The 18,268-nt window shown below is 38.4% G+C and overlaps 1 protein-coding gene across 6 annotated transcripts in view; it reads right to left on the reverse strand.

Annotated features, from left to right (window-relative positions):
• ADD1 (adducin 1) overlaps positions 1-16,091 on the reverse strand; it is a 67,626-nt gene extending 51,535 nt beyond the window's left edge. For all 6 annotated transcript variants that reach the window (XM_085309639.1, XM_085309636.1, XM_085309638.1 and 3 more), the window contains exon 1: positions 15,960-16,091. The gene's annotated coding sequence lies outside the window, so the exon portion shown is untranslated. The remainder of the gene's footprint in view (positions 1-15,959) is intronic.
• Between the last annotated feature and the right edge of the window lie 2,177 nt (positions 16,092-18,268).

Genomic DNA, 18,268 nt, shown 5'->3' on the forward strand with positions numbered 1-18,268 from the left:
GAGAGCTGGGCCTCTTCAGCCTGGGGAAGAGAAGACTGAGGGGGGATCTTATCAATGTGTACAAGTACCTGAAGGGAGGGTGTCAGGGGGATGGGGCCAAACTCTYTTCAGTTGTCCCATGCAAAAGGACTAAAGACAACAGGCAAAAACTGAACCACAGGTTCCGCCTGAATATGAGCAGAATTTCTTTACAGAACAGATGGACCAGGTTGCCCAGAGAGGTTGTGGAGTCTCCTTCTCTGGAGACAGTCAAAACGCACCTGGATGCAACCCTGTCTAACATGCTCTAGGTGACCCTGCTGCCCATTCTGTGATTCTGTGAAAGAAGAATTGTGTAGGGCTTAAAAAAAAAACAAAAAAAAAAAAAAACAAACACAAGACACCTAATGCAGAGACCAGACTTATTTGGGTTAAATAAGTAAACAGAAGCTATTTGTAAACTAGGAAGTCTATTAAGAATCTGAAAGTCTACAAATCAAGCATATGAATTAGCAGATTCTGCTTTACAGTATATTCCACTCATTGGAATACATGGAATGTAGAAATTTATAAATGGGATTACAAAATGAAAATATTCTAGCTCAAATTCTTTGCTCACGAGAAATTATTAAACCTCAACAACAGTTCTTACATAACCTTGACTTGAATACAAAAGACTYTTATTGAAGAAAGGACAAACTAGAAGCCCATGAGCATATCAGTTCTGCTTTCTAGCCGGACATAAAGTATCAATACTTTCCTTATTACAATGAGAAATAGAGTCACTAAGGTTAGATTGTACTAAATGATACTTGTTTTTATTATGCTATGACACCTCTCATTCATTAGATTCTTATTGTGTTGGTCTGGACTCCTGTTCTGAGTTACAGACAGTCTTGAAAGATTTAAATTGTGTATCCATCAACAGTGATAATTAGTTCTCAGAGAATTTGGCTTTTTTTTTTTTAATGCAATTTCTTCTCCTTCATTACTCATATATCATTCTCCCTCATTATTCTTATCTGAATTAAAGGTACACTAATATAACGTCTTTTTAAACAAAATTCCATTTTTGTTGATGGATTTGCTAAGCAGTGACACCATAAATCTTAAGTATGCTCTGGCAGCATTTGCTGCTACTTATAATGATACAGTAAAACCCCAGTAACAAAATTCAAGAATGACATGAATTTCTTTGTTTTTCAGGAAATGTTAGRAAAATTATAAGCAGCTTGTGTAGCTACTCAAAGAGGTTATAAAACCACAAACAGAAGGATAAAAAGGCTAAGTAACAGAAATTACCATCTACTTGCAACAAGGCAGGAGGTTTTGTGGACTTACTGTTCTTTGATAAATTCATGATTTACGTARCCATAACTCTAGAGATTCTACAAAAAATTCACCCAGGAAAATAACCTTCATTATGAGACTGGCTAGCTCATGTTTTTGAGATAGGGCTACCTAAATATTCATGATTAGATACATGAATTCTGCCATTATTTTCTGGCGGAGGATCCAACAATTTAAGAATTGCTTCAGAGATTAGACAGTGTGCAGGCATTATGTTGGAACCAGCAAGTTTGAYATGTAAGAAGTGCAAATGTTGTTGATAGGTGTGTTCAAGTTAAACTTGAAGTTAAAAGAAGGGGAATCAAAGTACATAAATGAGGTGAYGGCTAACATGAAGACTGGAGATATCAACAGACTAAAATCAAGCAGGTGAGGGCAGTAGAGATATTGAATTTTTTCATTAATTATTCATTCACATTTAAGTAAGGCTTTTCTGGGTGACACTCCCCAGTTCTTTTATATCACTTCAAAGTTTTCAGGGGGGGAAAGAGGGACAAAGGGAAATCTTGATAAATTTTGAAACCAATTTTTTAGTCTCCTGACACATTAGGATTCAATAGAATTTTAAATGCTTACATGCCAAAGGAAATAAATAYCTGTAATTACCATACAATCTAAAATGTATTTTTTGGTGAACTGTACATCAATGTGAATACAATCGGACATATTTTAGAATTCATATTCTGGCTAGTGTTCAAGAATTTCACTACCTTGCTGYGCTAAGCTTTCTAATAGACATTCAAATTTAGGAGAATACAAGTCTGAGTATGAATWTAGAACTCTCCATATGAAATTTAACACAGTACTTGCTCATGAAAAGAGCTGTAAGATGTGAACATCTACATCATCATGCTATTTCCAAATCAGACAACCAGCAGCAAAGCACTATGCTTAATTCAAAAAAAACTTTTATCAATGCCTAATTCACCACCACGCAAGTCCTTCATGTAGATGCAAACGTTTAAGAAAAACAAAGTGGTTCRTACTATTCTTCATCTACCCTACACTGAAAGTTTCTAAACACTGTCCAAAATGCCRGTCCTACATGAACACTATCTTCACAAAAGTCTTGGAAGTGACATTAAGAAAAAGTTCATCCCATTACACAGTTCCTACATCCAAGAGCTACTGTACTCCCTCTCTCAAAGCAGTTGTGACAACTTTAATCTAAAGATATGTATACTGTGGACAGAAGTCTTACTGGAACTCATGTTCCTRTATTAGTTTGTACCTTGTTCCACATTAGTAAGTAGGTTAAGAACCTCCATCATGAACTAAGTTTTAAGAGCAACTCATTTCAGTTTCTTCTTTCTTTTGTATTTGCATTCCACACTCCAAAATTATGCTGCCTTGTTTCCTGCTTTTGAGTAAACCTCAAGTGTCACACACATCCAGACTGCAACAGGTGAAACAACTTGAAAAAACATCTTCTTGGTCATGCTATCTCCCTTGTCAGGCAAATATTGCACAAATGAATATGGSTGCATAAATTAACACTACACAACCCCAGGACTTTGTCGCCCAGATGACATTAGCACTGCCATACAAAAATACCATGAGAAAGTRGTTTTATTCACTTTGCTCTACAGGATTTCACTGTTACATTTGAGGATCAATGTAGTAATTTAGTTTCTTCAGTCACTGTAAGTTCTTGCCCTCATAGTGTTTAATTTACATTTTAGTAAGGTTTTTTCCTTTCTCCTTCTCTGACTTTCAGAATCAAAATCATCTATAGAGGTCCAGATTTTAAGATTTCAGGAAATATGGATGCTCTCACATTTTCTACTTGCATTATTTCTTAACAGAAACTATTTTAGTCTCCAGATGGCTACATTAATCAGCTGAAGATACAACTAAAAATAAAGTAGAACATACAAAATACAGAATCACACACACAAAAGGTGGCATGAAMGACTGTTTGCATTGCAGGAGGATAAGGTCTAACCCTAAGGCTGATAGTTGCTCCATTACTTACAGGGCTGTGGTGCATTACACACCAGAATGTAGTTGATTGACATTAAGATATTCTGCTCTACTGCTTACAAAGTAGGCCCATCCCTAAAGTCTGCTCAAGAAACTAGGCTGGCTCTATTTACATTGAGTTTGGTTCCAAACATCCAGACTGAGAACCTATGTAAGAGAGAGCAGCTCTCCCTCCCTGCCTTTCTAGACATTCAGCTTTCAAGCAGAACCAGTCCCAACCCCACAGAAGCGCTCTCTCGAGGTTCAGCCCAACACTAGGCCAAGACAGAGAGGTTGCAAGGTATGGAACTCGTGGTGCACGCCTCCTCTGAACCACCACCGTACCTGAAGGTCCCAGGAGTTCTGCATTGTTAATRTTTTACAAAAATAAACTGAAGTAATCATTAAAACTAAAAGAACATAACTAAAATCAGATTTCTTAGCATTCCACATTTGCTGGATTCAAGTCCCGATACAAAACACAAAAGGTTCCTATTCTACATTTAAATAYGATAGTAGGTTAAATTTGACACCATCCACCCATAAACACTAATATCTTTAGAGAAGGATTATTCTACATGACAAATACTTGAAGATTATTGGTAAGAAAATAGTAAGGTTTTACACATTTGTTTTACTTTTTGATTCCTCATTTCACACATTATTCCCCAGATCATTAATATTATAGAGAGAAYTTATGGTGACATAAGATCTAGATAGCCTGTTTTCTGGTCAGTGTACTCTAACTTCTTATTGTAACGTTTGTTCTGCATACATATCACTGTCTCCAGCAACTACTCCTAAACATTTGCATGAAGAAATAAATTAAGCAAACAAATCTTGGAAAGGATATATACTCATTCTCATTTGGGGTAAAGACAAAGAGAGTAGAAGATTTTTCTGATTTATCCTCCAAAGATCAAACCGTATTTTAACACATATCTTCCTTTGGTAAGATACTTAAGATTTTATGCTAGCAGTGTCTGTATTAACAATATCTCTCTAAGAATATTTAGTTCAGAAAACAAAATTCACAGGCTTTCAGTGTATTATCAGTTAACTAATAAAATCTAAAGTTGCCTACTTGCAATGCTAGTAAGATGTAAAAAAAAAATATATATATATTTGGGAGTCTTTACACTTTCTGTATTGTCCCTACTTTTGTACATTCCCCACTTATTGTATGYAGCAGAACACAATATTAAAAAAATTAACAGATATGACTCCTATGCAACACATGGGAGAAACCAAAATTCCAGATGTGAGTATGCCACTGAAAATATAAAATATTTCAATTTTTATTACATAAGTTTCAGAACTAGCTTTAATAAAGGGTATATCCACAGGGCATGCTGTTTGAGATCACACAATGAAAAACTATTTAAGACAACTGAGTAATGCTCAGCTTCGATTTTGACAGATAAATGAATTGAATGTCTAAAAACTCATAAAATCAAAAACCTTTTCTGCTCTTCAGCATCATACTGTATTTTCAAATTAAAAACAAAAACAAAAACTTGGCTCAACAGAAGGAAGAAAAGAAAACCAATAAGCTACCAGTACCAATGTCATTAAGTAAAGTGAAAAACATATTTCCTATTAGCTTTTCAGTAATATGACAGTTATTATTTCTATCACTTGAAGAGGGGAACATTACTTATTTGAAACCTTTTTAGTTTGAAAGCCATGACAAACCCTATACAGTCTAGTTTAAAAGCATACTTTAAGAATAAAAACTCAATATAATTAACTTCTATAACCTTCTTAGTGCCCTTTTTAGTATACATTAATACAAACTTTCAGATATAAATATTTCTAAACATTCTCCACTTTGAAAGAGCTGTAGCATATCTGCTAAGTCCTCCACTCTTAAAAGACTACTGCCAAACACTTTCAGGCTTGAATTGCTTTCTTTCATTACACAAGACTGTCCCTAGTTCACACATATTTAACAGCAAACCACGAGGTAGAAAGTTTTAACAATAAAGCAGGTTAAACACAATTTTGACAGTATTCAAATGACAGTGAATACTTCCACACAGAGAGTAAGCCTTTAAAAATTAATTATTCTTCATCAGCTTTCAAAATCATAACCGTCAAGCACTACTGCCCTAAAGTTCAGCAACAGCTCATCAGCTGGTATGTAACTTTGCTAACATTAACAATTAACATGTGTGAAGTGTCATTTAAATTCTTGATGTTGTGCCTCTATAATTATTTGTTATTGATATTAAATTATGCGTGAATAGAGGAATTAGAAGAAAAAATGTAGAAACCAGTCTTACACATTCATCCTAAAAAACATTAAAAGAGTGTTAAACTTGTGAATAAAGAAAATGCTTCATTTAAAGCACAGAGGGCAAACATATATTTAAAATCAACAGGAAATTCAACCAACAGCTGAAAGGAAGTCAGTAACACATTAAGCACAGTCAGGAAGGAACCTTTCAAACATCATTAAATTTCTATCAGATCCTAACCAAACTACTTTCTTTGTTTGAACTTCCTTCAAAAGCCTTCAAGGTGCATATTTACAGAAAAAAAAAATGTTATTTAGAGTACAAAAATAGAAACAGAAGCATTTGCTTTACATTTGTATAAATTTCATATCCAACAACTTACACGACTGATATAGACAAAACAACTGCATAAATAAGCATTGACAAGTTCTCCCAGGTCTGAAATACTTCAGCAGGATTTAAAGCATAATTTAACATGTCAYAACAACTGAATAAATTGGAAAAATATAACCTTAGGCAACATTAATTCCCCAATTTTCCGATTACTGTCTTTCAGTCAGAAAGCAAGAAGGTAGCAGCATTTTTTTGTCTCCTTTAAAACTAGCAGTCTCTTATTGTGCAGAGATATGGGAGACTCTCTTGCTAGTTCAAACACAAGTATTTTGSTTTCTCAAAAACAATTAAATTACAAGCTTATGGAGATGAGCAGAATGTTAGGACAATACACAGGAACATCAGAACAATATCTAGGAATGTACTAAACTAGGTTTGCACCACATCAGCCATTTAGCTTGTATCAAATTTTTATAGACAGCTCAAAGGAGATTTCTCAGAGAAATCTGGAGGCAAAGATGTAGCTGTACATGTACTGTAGGAAGCTTTTTCCAATGACAAAGAATAAGTACATGAGAAAACAAGAGGGCTCACTATATATACACTACATAATATGTAATGTTTCCAATTATTCAATCTGTTAATTATTTGGTGTTGATTTTTAGGTTACATAATGTCAGGTACTACATAAAATAGTATTTTAAACATCCTACTCTAACATTCGGTATCCCTTAATATAAGCATTTTTTGTATTTCAGAATGCAACTGTTCTATTTGTTTAGAAAACGGGTAACCTATGCACCCTCTGGACACTATCTGGTCAAGTAACTGAATCACTTCTGACTACCAAGACAGGAAACATAGGAACAAAGGGATATTCTGGGTCAATTCCCAAACTCTGTGAAAACTACATGTTATATTCCCCCTAACCCTTATAACCAACCCCATCTTAAAAATAGTTCTTCATGACTGCTAAGGGAAGGATGTTGCAGATTCCTATGCCTCTGTTGCTTAGGAACCATCTTTTCTAATTTCTAGACTAGGTTTATTCTTGGCCAGTTTATACTCATCCTTTTCTTACATTTTAAGCTTATAAAGCTCTTCTTACTCACTTGTGTTGGTTGACTCTTGACTAATAAATAAATAAAGCAACTCTTTTCATGCTTTATTTTACCCAACCAAACAAGACAACCTTTTAGTCTCCCTTAAGAAACATATTTTCCAGTCCCTTGGTCATCGCAGGAATCCTCTGTACCTCTTCCAGTCCAAATTCCTCTCTTCTTGAAGGTGAGTGACAGGAATTATACACAATATTCCAGATGAGCCAATACAATAGAAAACATCAATGCCATTATATATAGTTAAGGGAAATATTAGTATGGCAACTTGTCATCCTAATACTTTTCATAGCTAACTTTGATGATTCAGTCATCCCAGAATGGACTAATACCTTCCCTGCTTCTCCCATTTCTAACAAATTACCATCACCTCCCAATGTAAACAGTACTAACAAAATTCATGTTAGATCATCATCATTTTTATTTTGTGGGCTTGGGTTTTGGTTTTAAAAACTATTAAATATGCTATTATTATGTAAATACTATTAAATATTACTATCTTTCTATTAGTCATGCTCTAAGGTCTCAACTTCAAAAAACAGCCACAAGGTCTCCCAGGGCTAGAACAAGAGAAGGCAAGTTATGGCTGCTTAATTTCACCTTCACCTCAAAGGTAATATACCAAACTCAAAACCACTACATTATCAACATTTTGGCTTGAGAGCATATTGCACTGCAGCTATTACAAGGTTCATTTGGAAAAATACAGTTTGCAGAAACAAGGTTTGAGTTTAGGATTACTATAGCAACAGAAGCGGGGTGGGGTGGGGGAATCACCAGATTACTCTCTCAGTTCATCAAACCCTTGATGGAATAAATTTAGATCCGAGTGCCACTCAAACTAAATCTGATTTTATCTCATTTATTAATGATTAACACATTAGATTAAACACTAAACAAGTAGAAATTCTAGAAGTAGTAAATTAGAAAAATACAAAAATTCACACTGAATGACATTACTTAAGTTCTTCTACCATCACATATTTGATATCACAACAAGTCTTCAATCCAGTAACTGATGAATCAAAATTTGCAATATCTTTGATAAACATCGTCATTTAGGAAGATGACTAGTCTTGATTAGAAGTCTCCAAAGGAAAAGAGGCATTGGGATCTGAATCATTCTTAACTAAGTGACTCTAGTAATTACACTACTGAGAAAGTGTAGTAATAGAGCTGTATTCCAAAATACACCCATGTTCCAAAAATACAGTTTAATTATCATAGAACTAACAAATATTTCTACAACATATGTCAGCATACAAATTATTTAATGCCCTGCAAACCATGGAATGCAGAAATTAGCTTAAACTCTTTAAAAAGATGACCTTATGAAAGAACAGACCCAGGATATCCTAAGTAATTAATGTGCACATCTGTTTTCTTTATGTAATCTCTAGCTTTCCTCATATTTTGGAGTTATTTTAATCAAAGCTTAAAAATAATTAGCATGATGGACACTACTGCAATATCAATGTACGTTAGTGACTCTTTAGAAAGGGGGGAGGAGGTAAAATAGTAGTCTCAGTCTTTTTGGGGGGAGACCACCTGTTTGAATAAGACATCCAGCCCCCTTATATTAAGTAGGATTCAAAACTCATTAAACATGAAGCTAAAATGTCAAAAATAAACSTTTGTAGCTGCATTTGTTATTGCGAGCTTTGCATGTGGGGTGGAGGGGTATACCTCCACTTTAGTGGTATATATTGTACCATGAAGGTGCCAAACCTCGGGCAATTTTTCTACCAGCCAGAACGTTCAATTTGTAAGGCCGCCCTGATAATGCAAGACCGCCCAAATCCAGGGTTGGTTTGGGGGTTTTTTTTGTTTGTTTGGGGGAGGGAGGAAGGGAAGGAGACAGAAGGAGGCTGACATTCAAATTTTAATGAAGTTTCCTACCCTTCTGTTCACCATTTCTGGCTTTCATCGACCAGCCACCAAAATACTCTATTTTCTGGTAGCTGCGCAGGCCAGAAGACAATACAAGAGATTACCTTCCTCTGATTTGTGCAGCAAACTATTTTGTTCTCTGCTCTTGGCTCTTCCCCACGTTGTTGCAGTGAGGAAAAAAATGAAGACTACTGGAAGTAGTATCAAGCCACATCAGTGGAGCAAAAAGGATACAGGCAACCAAGAAAACCAAACATGGGGGTTTTCTTGTTGTTAGATGATCATGTCCATCAACAAACTGGAACTGAGTCAAGCAAAGCATCTGATCCTAGATTAACAGTAAAGTCTAAGGCTAGAAGTTCCAATTGTCAAAATCATTATCTTATACTATAACCATAAAAACATCCTTCCTTTCAGGGACAGAGGCAAGCAGCTCAGCATGAGATGACTCACATAACTCGGTAGTGTCAAAATTAGCACAGGTTATAAAGTAGATGAGCAGGAAAAACAGACAGGCAGACATTCAGATGCAAGTAGCAGAAATCAAAGAAAAACAGTATCATTCTGTCTGAACCCAAGGTACAGAAGTCCAGTGCCTTTGCCTGACACACAGAAGACATCATACAGTTTCCCTTAAGCTAAGTATATATACGTATTTTTTTAACTTCCCCCTCTATTCACACAATGTATGATAATATATATTACTATGTCTAAATCTAGTAAGACTACCAGAATGCCTTCCATTTGATCTACTAAAGGACATTCACTTTCTTTGGAAAAGCTTCAAAGAACTTATTACTGCCAAAAGAAATCAAATTTTCACCTAAATTCCTATATAAGAAAACAGGAGAAAGATTCATTTCTTATATATAGTTGAAATCTAAGCAAAATCTAAGATATTTACTAACTTGTTTTCCTGCCTACTAAAATACTTGAATACTGTACTGCAGTTATGCTACATAACCAGATTCATTCTTACAGTATACTTGTAGCCATCACCACTTTATGAAAAATAGCTAAGAAAAAACAAACAACAATTTTCTGAGGTCTCCATCATTGCCTTCCCTAAACACTGTTTTCATCCTTAAGTTGCTCATAAAATGTGCTACATTTTTCTGAAATGCTTAGATTATCATTTATTATCAGTTTAGAACATCTTTGAAAAGTCACCATCTAACATGCTATTTTAAGTAACAAACAAACAAAAAAAACTTGATACGCATACTAACAGCCTTAAAATTGATATCTGTAGTAAGGATAAAAATTTACTTTGGAATCAAAATAGAAYCTTACACATTACATTGAACCTGTATTTCAAATCAATCAGAAATGTCAAGTGATGTTTAAAAACAAGGCAATACTTTAGTTGCATGGAACTTTACCTGGGAATTATGACACCTAAAAATTTTGCAGCAACTAAAAGCACCTAGAGAAAGATGATAAAACATCATGATCTCCTGTTATCCCTAGATAAGGTATCTAGGAATATCTACATGTTATAGATACGCTATCCCTAGTAACATATCTACTTTTCCCTAAGTCCTCATGCTCCTTCTACATCCTAAGTACAAGACTAGAGCCTGTCTTGCTCCTCCATACACCTGAGCATTGCTCCAGGCAATYTGCCTGTGCAAGTGGCAACACACACTGTGACTGTTTCTGAGCGTTACCTACTTGCTGACTGCAGGCAAGTGTGTAGTGGCTCCACAGCCAGATGTTCCTGCCTCCGAAAACAAAGAAGGAGCTGGGCCCATCTCTCAGTGCGATACAAGTTTGGGGCTCGGATTGTCATGTTACAGGCAGAAACTTTTTATGTTTGAAGTCACCACACCTCTATTAAATCTAGCTAAACATAGCAAACTGGTTCAGAAGTTAATGTATTTCTAAAAAAAATGGGATTAATTTTACCRTGCTGTCACTTCTTTAAAATTGTCTATTCAAGACATTTAAAAATGTCTGTTCAAGATTATCATGCAAAACTGTATTAGACAAGATGTTTTGAGGAAGAAAAACTAGAATGCATCCCTCAGTTAATGCACAACAGCAGTGATGTCTTATTTTGCTGAATTTTAGATGYAGTGTATATTTCACATGCAAACACACTTCTTAAGTTTTCAACAATATTTTATAGTGACAGTGCCTGAAGAAACTTATTTGAACTACTATCAGAACAGGAAACTTAGCTGAAGTACACTTTACCCTTCACTTCAACAGTCAGAATGCAATAACACTAACTTTACACTCAATGTATATAATCTTTTTTAAAAAGAAAAAGAAATAGAAGACAACCTTCTTGAGTCCAGGTTTGCTCAGTCTTGCTAGTTTAAGTTGGTAAAACATCATTAGCTGTAACAAAGTTGAAATAACAGTGAACCATATCTCTTAAGATGCAAGAAATAAAATAAGCAAGAGATAACCTCCATAGAAACATCGCAATAGGAATTTGAAAACTTGTACGTACAAAAAGAAAAGCAACCCCAAATAAGCTATAACATGTTTCTATAGCTGTAGGTCAAATTAGAGGTTTAGTCCTGAATTGTTTTTAGTATTTTTAGTGTTTATATTATTTACTAATTCCAATAAAAAACCTAGAAGAGTTTAGGTAAAAGTAATCTAATTTTCACCTAATCTTCAGTGCATGAATGGATATATACCATGGTTTAACATTATCTACTCCTTCGATGAGAAAGTATCAAAGATTTCATGAAGTGTTACTGATTAACTGCACTTACTACTCGTTGTTTACACAACCTTCCTTCAGCAACTTATATAAGTATACGGAAGAAAAAAGAAAATCTCAGAACTCCAAAATATTTTGAAGAGTGCTTCTGACAATCCTAGTTTTAAAAATGAACTAAATAGAACTTTCTTTCATGTTAGTTGTTTTTTAAATTAATCTGCAGGAAAAAGTACTAATWATTGATATGGAAAAATTCTTTGATGTTCCATTTACTACTGCAACCGATCTGAGGTTGAGAGGTTGATCTCTCACTGAATAACAACTGCACCCAGCAGAGTAGTGGAGATCATTTCTCAAAATACAATCTAATAAACAAGGTCAAGAGGAGAAAGTTAGCAAGGTGCTGAAGAAGTCCTGTTTAGCTACACTTTCAAGGATATAATTTTAAGACTTCTCTTAATGGTCAAAGAGTAAATTCACTAAAGCCAACAGGTATATGTGCAGGTCAGCCAACCTGGCCAACAGCAATTCAAAATCATCTTTACATTAAAATTTTGTTTGCTCTAAAACAGTGAACAGTTGGATTTTAGAATTCCCATGAACAGCAGTAACACCTGAACTTTATTCAAGATCTGGACTGTCAGTCAGAATATTAAACCAGAACCCTCACAACAAATGCCTGCATTATCTCAGTTTGCACCTGACCTGAAAAAGTAGTAGTTCTGAAAACGTTTTTTTCTGTAGTCTTTGCTCTTCTTTTACAATTAAATTAGGAAGAACCTTCTACAGCATTTTCAGCTAATAACCAAACTTTAATTTCTGAACAGATAAGACCACAGTAAACAACATCCYCTGACTGATGAGGAAAGAAACCAGTTATTTACTTCAATTTGACTAAAGTTAATCAAGATCATTCCCAATAAAAAGACAGACATTACCATGAAGTTTTTTTGAACATTTCATTAAGTTARTACAGAATCCTGTTATTGTACATGCAATACTTCTGGGTGATTTAAAAAAAATAACCACAGAAAAGGGCAATTTTGAAGTTAAAATTACTACAAATCAAAATGTCAGTATAATCTGTATTTTTTAAGGATTACTACATCTAACAAAAAGAATCTTCCTTCAGGAAATAAACTGGTTTACACAATGCACACTTTACATCTTTCCTCACCCACAGATTTGTACAGCTACTTTTCTTAACCCTAGCCAAAAGAAGTATATGTGAAGAGAAATGCCAAGTGTCAAGACTAGAAGGCCAATTAAATCATACGAATGAATACTGCAAAACTCAAGTAGTCTAGAAACCTCTACTACTTAAAAAAGCACCTGCTTTTGACATTGCTAATACAGAAGTTCTATGAGTTAACTGATGACTTTCAGTTTCTTCAGCAGATGTCAAGTGACCTGCAGAACTGAATCAGTACTTTGAACTTGCATCCACATCTACTCACAACCTATTTTTTAAATATGAAGTATCAATTGCTCTAGAAGTTTCTAAGAATATTCAATTACACTACGAATTACTAATACGATGTTATTTGAGAGACTGCTTTTTGCAGCACAGTCCAAAGGCAAATCCTAAATTAAAAGCAACGCAAAAAATCAGAAACTTAGCATTAATTTTGACATCATTTCCTCATGCTTCAGTTGTCCTCAGTGTACAATGAAGATGATACTTCTCTAATATGCTATCCTTCATACACAGTGGGTAAGTTTTGTTAATATGATTTTTTTTTCTGTCAAAGATTGGGTTTTTTGCAGATCAGCTGTCTGAGATTCACAAATGACTCACTATTCATTACCACTACAACTCTTGAATAACTAGAAAAAAATTAYTTCTACAACTGAAAAAAGCAGTGGGTACAAGATTTACTGCCTAACCTCTTCTGAGTTAGAAAGCGTGTATCACTCAGAAATCACAYGCTACGAACATTCAACATGCTGAGCATCCCGCTAATTTAAACCCTCCAGCTATAATATTTTATTCTTATTAACAACATTAGCTACTTCAAAATTCAGCTTTTCTCCCCCACAGCATTTCACAGGATGTTGGGTGAGGAGGTATGTCAAAAGCATTTCATGCTGTGAAGCTACTCTTCAAAAACTGAGGCTTGAATGGGGCCAAAGTAGCTTAATCCTTACTCCTATGAAAGTCTCTCAATGCTCAAATGGATTTGCCCACATAATCTCATTATGTGATCTGATTCCATACACGCAAAATATCATCCAACCTCCATGGTGAAGCTCAGAGAATGAGAGCAGAGTTAAGTCTTTTTCTGTCAGATATTTGAAAAGAACTGTCAGACAAATGATTCAATAAATGACCTTTACTATAAAGCGTTAGTGAACCATACTCTAATGAACTTATTGGCAAAACATGCTAGCAAAAGTGCTTGCACGATTCAGTGGTAGTGCTAGCTAGATTCAGACGAAGTACAAATTTTCAGGTTTCTCAAACTATTTTTATTAATCTACCATAAAAAGAAAACATACAGACAACCATAATTTTTGGTTAAAAAGCACTGCATCCTGTAAGAATCCTCAGATAAAGAACAGTAATCCAGTAAACCACAAGGTACTTAAACATGCAAGCATACTAATGCACATATTCTCATCTTACTACAGTGAAGATGTAAAAATTTTGTTGTCTCTTCCCAAAATATCTGCTAACAAATCAACATATTTTAAAACCTGCCATTGAGGCAAGTGACAAAAAATGTTTTGTTCACTTAAGGTTACTCTCACACGATCACGTCAGATCTGCTTACTGAACAAAATGAAGAAATACCAAAGTGACCTGCTCCAGAAGTAAGGAACGAGTCCACATAAATGCATATTTTCCCCATTTCTTATTGTACAAACTCTAAAAAGAATATTCCCTTGTTGAGGCATACATTCTAGAATCCAACTGTTTCATCAACAAAGAAAGCAGAAGTCTTTTTTAGAAGTAAAATCTGCATTTCTTCTTTATTCTACAAAAGAGAGTGAATTTGTTACCATTCTGTAGGCATAATCAGCTACCTTCCAAGAACCTAGAGTTGTAAACAGCCTGTGTCCATGGAGATACCTGTAGCTTTCAGTAAAACATACTTAAATTATCTAGTAGTCACAGTTTGAGAATTCAAGAACATCCATAAGGAAAAGGTCAACAGCAGCTTTTCAAAAAGCAGAGATGAAAACAAAATCAGCAACGAGCTTACACCATTAACATACAGCAATATTTCATTAAACCCAGTGCTATTCACAGCCCCCTATCTCAATACAACTGTGCTTATTTTTCCAGCTTAACTGGATCTTTCTCCCCTCTCTAACTACTAGTTTTACTTAAAGCCAGCCTAGATTACAAATCAACCTTAAAAACACCACAGAAAGTGTACAGTAATTAGGTGCCGAAGGAAATGTGACGTTTTGCATCAAAACCAGACACTAGAAATGCGAAAAAACAGATACTCCTAGCACAGGAAACAAGACAACTGCCTGTCTCCTGCTGCTGCTGCTGGTATCCCGCCAATCAATAACACCGCACAAATGCACCACGTTCCCATCCTCTTTTTCATTCCCGATTTCTTTGCAGATATTATTTGGGCCCTCTAATGCCCACATGTTGCCAAGCATAATCAGCAGGTCACCTCGAAGCCTAGAAAAAGGGGGAGGTGAAGGTAGAAGGGCGGTGGGGAAGAACCAGCAGATGCATCGCTGAGCGTAATGGAGATCTGAACGCTGAGCAGCCGCTTCCTGCGGCGGCAACAGCAGCAGTCGAGCATCCCACACCTCGCTCAGAGCCGGGCACACAGACACGGGGACCGCCGCTCCGGCCCGAGCTCCGGCACCCCCGCCACCCCAGCCCCCAACTCTTGTCCAGCCCCAGCGATTCAGCTCCCGCCACCCTATCCCGCTCAGCAGCTGGCCGCTACCTCATTCCGCCGCCAGCCCCGAGACCCCAAACCCTCCCCAGCCCCGCAAAACCCTGCAAGCAGCTTTTTTTTTCTCTCTTTTTTTTTCCGCTCGGCTCCGCTCGGCTGTCTCGCCCTCTCCCTCACCCGCCCGCTGCCTGTTTTCAGCCCAGAGACAACACCCCCTCCCCTCCCCTCCCCTCCTCTCCTCCCCGCCGCCTCAGGCTTCTTTCGCCCGCTCCAACGCCTGCGCCCCGGCTTCTCCTCCCCCTTCTCCCCTCCCCGCAGCGCCCGCGCCCCTCCGCAGCGCGCGCGCACCGCCCCCCTCGCGCCCTGCCCTCCGCCAGCGGCTGCGCCCCCCGCCCGCGCGGGACCGTTAACGGCTGCGCCCCGCCGCAGCGCGCGCGCGCGCCCCTCGCCTACCCCCCGCCCGCCCCGGCCGTTAACGGCTGCGCCCCGCCGCCGCGCCCCCGCACGCGCCCTCTCAGCGCTCCCCGGCAGCGCTCACCCGCGCACCGACGAGAAGGAACGGCAGGCGCTGGCAGGAGGGATCGACGGCGCCGCTGCAGCGAGCCGCTCCGGCGAGCCCGTCTCCTCCGCCGCTGGCCCCAGCGCCGAGCTCCGCCTCCCTCCGCTCCCTCCTCCCCCACACCCGCCGCCACCAAGCGGCCCCAGCCCCCCACCCCGCCAGGGTGCGGCTTCCCCAGGCCGCAGGCCAACAACCGCGCCGCCCATTGGAGGGCGCAAGCCGCGGGACTAAGCGGCTCTCCCATTGGCTGAGAGCGCGCAGGGGCGGGGCGCGAGGGCGGTGGCGGTTACGGTTGCGGTGGCGGCTGTTGCGCTGCGCTGCGCTGTTGCTGGGCGCGGTCGTGGCTGAGCTCCGCTGCGCGGGGACGGGGCTGCTTGGGTCCCGCCGGGAGCAGCGGCCGGCCCGGGCCGGTGGGCCGAGCCGTGGGCAGAGGGCTCTCGCGCGCGGCGGTGACGACGCCTCAGAGCTGGCAGCCGAAGCGCGGGTAGCTAGTGAGAGTAGTGAGACCTGAGGACGGCGTTGGTGAAGGTTAGAGAAACGCGTGAAAACTTGGGGCGCTTGAGTCAGTCGAATCTCCTCTGGGGTGAACTCCAGTCTCGCAAGAAGCTGTATGCTTGATCTGGAAGCACGCAGAGATACTGTGTGGCCTGTAGTGCCTAGAGGKCCTGATTAGATCTTCAGAAATTACTCTTTTAGATTTTCTTTGAAGAGATGTATTTCTAGTACAATCCCAGTGTTTATGTTAGTGACAGAAAACAGTTTATAGATTTCCAAGTTACCTTGTTAGCCATGTGCTTCATTTTCTGTACATTTTTACTATTATATAATTTTAAAACTCTTGCTTTGCATTTCTTTTAGTTACAGTGTTTTATAGTGTCTACCTCAAGCAGTTGAAGAGTTGGGGGTCTGGAAACATGTTTTCAGAAACACTGTATTTCTCACAGCTGTTACCCATACCTCCTACTCCCAAGTTATCCAACTGATCAGAAGACAAGCAGACTCCTGCTAGCAGAATGTGGGGGATGTTTTCAGGAGTTACAAACATCTCACCTTTAATATGTGGAAATCAGCCTGCTTCCCCTCCACTGAAGAGACACACTCCACTTACCACCTCCTTAGCACTTTCAGGAAATTAATCTTAATTTGCTCACAGCTTAAAATTAAAAAAGAAAAGAAAAAAAAACAGGCCATGGAGATATATGGAAACTTGTATGTGAACTCAGGCACTAATGATGATGGTTTAGTTGCAGAGTGATGGACACACAAAATGAGTTTTTCACATCTGGCAACACAGCACTGCTGGGAGTATTACCCATGGTGGGACAGGTGTCAGTGGAATTACTAATAATTAGCAAATTATGTCTGAGCTTTGGAAATGTTTTCCAAGGGTTGTTGCTATAAATCTAGAACATTAAATAAAATCACCTTCCTAGGTCTAAATGCCATTAAACACAATAGATGCATTTTGATGCAAGATGGCTTCCTTTTAGCCTTATTCAAAGTCTAAACAATGAGAATTGCAGGTGCTCTGCACCTGCAAGGTCCAGCCACCTGCCTTTGCATATTGTCTTCCCATACCATGTAGTCAACTGTCAAAGCTCTCTCTTGGCATCTCTTTTACCTCTTTTCCTTTGYTTGCCATAGCAGCTTAACACACAAAGTTCTCCTTCTTATCTAGTAAAGTAAATGGGAGAACTGATACATGTTAAAACTAATTTGGGAAAAAAATACTGCTTTATTTTGGTATGAATGGTTTCTCTGTCCAGTTCACTGCATAGTTTTAAGAGCAGTGGTGCCAAGAAAGATGGTGGTGTTGAGGTCAGAAGCAGTATCCAGAGACTGGGATAGGATAAGGCCATTTGCTTCATTAGCAGTGCTGGCTTAAAGTGCTTGTATAACAAAGTACACTGTCACAAGCAGCTTAGGCTGATCAAAGGATGCATTTTATCGTTACACCTGTTTCGGTGTAATGGTGTAGTTCCTTCACCCCCATCTTTCGCTGCTGTACCTACCACTCACTGAGCTGCCCRAAGTCACAGGTTCCTGCTACCCGCTTCCCACCTCTGTCCCCTCCCAGCTGGCATCATATCCAGTAATCATGAGGCCAGAGTATATTGAATCAACTAACTGGAAAAAATGATGGAAAAATTGTTGGGGGGAGGGAATGCCAAGTCAGCTTTCTGCTGGATCAGCCAGCTGAACCAACTCCCCTCGTGGCCAGAGACTGCTAAAGCTGATGCATGCAAGTATTAATCTTGCCAATTCCGATTTTGGTGTGACCAGCTTTC

The sequence above is a fragment of the Rhea americana genome, unplaced genomic scaffold (genome assembly GCF_003343005.1).
Source record: "Rhea americana isolate MKP2758 unplaced genomic scaffold, rheAme1 scaffold_30, whole genome shotgun sequence".
Taxonomy (NCBI): Eukaryota; Metazoa; Chordata; class Aves; order Rheiformes; family Rheidae; genus Rhea; species Rhea americana.